This window comes from Littorina saxatilis, linkage group LG14 (genome assembly GCF_037325665.1).
Source record: "Littorina saxatilis isolate snail1 linkage group LG14, US_GU_Lsax_2.0, whole genome shotgun sequence".
Lineage (NCBI taxonomy): Eukaryota > Metazoa > Mollusca > Gastropoda > Littorinimorpha > Littorinidae > Littorina > Littorina saxatilis.
Genome location: NC_090258.1, coordinates 34187235 through 34190475, shown reverse-complemented (window position 1 = coordinate 34190475; position 3241 = coordinate 34187235).

Sequence of the window (3241 nt, the reverse complement as noted above, 5' to 3'; positions counted from 1 at the left end):
ATCAAAAAATAAGACAGTGTAGACGTATTAAAGGAATTTCGTTATGGAATAATGCTGATATTGCAACCGTTATTAAAATTGCTCTGTATGCAGACGATATCACCCTTTTTTTAAAGGATGAGATTGATATGTATTATGCACTTGAAATAATGAATGACTTTTCTAGCTTTTCAGGCTTAAGGATACATAAGAGAAAGTCTGAGGCGATGTGGTTGGGTAGTAGGAAACATTGTGATGAAACATTTTATAATTTTGTTTGGAAGAAGAAGTTGAAGATTTTGGGTGTATATTTTTGTAATGATAAGAGTGCTTCTTTGGTAGAAGATAACTGGACTGGAAGAATAAGGAATATTAAGCGATTGATTTGTACATGGGAGAAGCGAAATTTGAGCATTGTAGGGAAAATATGTATTGTGAAAACGTTTTTAATTTCACAATTTGTGTATATTATGCAAGCGTTTGTATTACCTGACTGTGTTTTTGAATGAAGTCAATACCTTATTGTTTAGATTTTTGTGGCGAAAAAGAGATTGTAATCGGAAGGCCTTTGAAAAGGTGAAAAGAAGCGTTGTATGTTTTGAAATTGAAAAAGGTGGTTTAAAAATGATCGATATTAGGCAAATGCAAATCTCTTTTTTATTACAATGGGTTTCACAACTTACTACATCAAATGAAAATGATAATTGGAGTTTCACTCCAAAGATGATGTATTTGCGTTTTGGAAAACATTTTGAATGTTTCTTATCGAATGTAAACAGTGCAAGATTTAAAGGGTTAGACCTAGTGAAATCACACTTTTGGAAAGCAGTATTAAAAATATTGGCTGGATAATAACCACTACGATCGTGGGACAATCGGGCTGATTTTATTATGGAATAATGCATGCATAACGTATAGTGGCAAAGTTTTATTTTTTGAGAGTTGGATACAACGAGGTGTATTGGTATTAACTGACATTGTACGTTCGGGAGATATATTATCATATCAAGATATATGTGATTTGATTGGATATTCGCCAAACCGAATTCTTGAATATAATGTTGTAAAAGCTGCTGTGTCATTATTTATGAGGAAAAATGCTGTAAATATGACTGATGATGTTTGTATTACCTTACCACTGTTTAACGGCAAAAATGTGTTAAGTGCCAGCGAATACAGGAAAGAGATTATTAATATGAAAACAGATGTACCATGTTCCGGAGGATTTTGGAAGAGAAAGTTTAATGTAGAAATTGATGAACGATCCTGGATAGTTGCCTATCAGTCAACACAAGAGACTAGATTAAGAGTTTTACACTGGAAAATTATGCACAACATTTATCCGACCAACATTCTCCTGTGTAAAATGAAAGTAACGGAAACTAATAAATGTAATTACTGCTGTGATGTAACTGATTTCATTGAACACTTCTTTTTTGAATGCCCGGTTGTATACAAATTCTGGAAGTTTATTGAAGAATTTATTTTTCGTACTTTAGAAATTAAGATTATTTTGAATGTTAGTGATGTTTTATTTGGTATGCATTTTGTAATGGTGAGAAAGGCAACTATGTATAAATTGAACCACATTATCTTAATCGGAAAGATGTGCGTTAGTATATATAAAAAAACAAATTCGTTTTTACCGTTGGAAAGTATTTTTAATAGGCAGTTACAGATAAGAAGCATTTTTGTGTGAGTGTTCGAAGAACAAAACGTTAAAAAAGTTAGCTTGCTGTTCTCGATAAGTTGTATTTAATTCATTGTATGAGATATTGTTAATTGTTGTTATTTATGTGAATAAAATTGTTAAAAAAAACAAAAAAAATAAATAAAAAAAAAGCAACTGAACAAACAACACAAACAACACAAAATCACATAAGAAATGTAGAAAGGAGTGGATCGGATGAAAATAACAATTAGAATTATGAAATAATTTGTCGTTGTCAAGTTTGTGTTGAGGGAAGTAACATCAAAGAATCACACAAGAAATGAGGGTTGCTATGGGGATTGAACAGAATACAAGTAACATATATGCATACGCACTCACAATTATAATATTCAATTATTTTGTATTTAATTTGTCGTTGTCAAGCTTGTGTTGAAGAAAGTAACATCCCTACATTTGGCTCTACAATATTCTGCAGAATGATTGATTTTGCAGTAGCAGTAGAATTTAGCAGCAGCAGCTGGAGCAGCATTAGCAGGAGTAGTACATGAAGAAGGGGTTACGTTGTAGTACATGTAGGTAGAAGCAGCAGCAACTACTGCAGCAGCAGTGGTAGTAGAAGTAGTAGTACATTGCAGTAGTAGTAATAGTAGTACAGGGTGACCCAAAACATTGCAACCCACAAAAATGCTAATGACCTCTACATGTGTTGATCGAATTACTTCATATTTAGTGAACATGTAATTCCGCTCATGCAGGATTAGTCCACACAGTCGAAAGTTTGTAGATCAAATGGTCTGAGTTTTGTGCACTTAAAACAAAATATTCCGAAATTGAGGTTCGACTCAACAGCACGAGGTTTGACATTGAGGTCATACTTACCTGATTTAAACCCTCCAGACTTTTACCTTTTGGATTATCGGAATGCCCGAGTGTACAACCCCCATCCCACCCCTTCCCACCCCAGATCATCAGTGACCTGAAGACAGCAGTTAGAGCTAGGTTCAGGGCAATCCGTAGACAGGATTGCGTTCGTGTCATTGACAATGTCGGAGGGGTCATTTGGAAAACATTTTGGATAGAAGATAAAACAAGTTGGACCATTTTACCCGCAGGCAGGATAATTTGTGGGATAGATCGTTAACAAATTAAAGTTCTTGCACAAAAACTATTTCCTCGCTTGTGTCTTCTCCCCAAGCGGCTGCACCTTTTGCGAGCTGAGTCTTTTTTTGTTTAATTAATATTTGTTTGTCTGTGCACTTAAAAGACCGCTGTGCCGAAATATGTGTGACTGTAACATATTGTTTTGTCAATAACAAACGTTCCAACAACTTACCTTTCTTGTTTTTTGATTTTTCATGTTTTCAACAACTATGAAGATATTGGCTAAACTCAAATGACAGAAAAAATTACCCCCTTCGTTGTAAAGTCACACTTGCGAAATGAAACGCAAAATTTATTAATGACATGAACGCATTGCTCCATGAAAAATGTCCTGATCCAAGTCCTTCAAATAATACAAAAGATAATCTGGAGGGCTTAAATCGGGTTAGTTTGGCAACCTGTACAGTTCAGTCGATTTTTTTTTAGAAA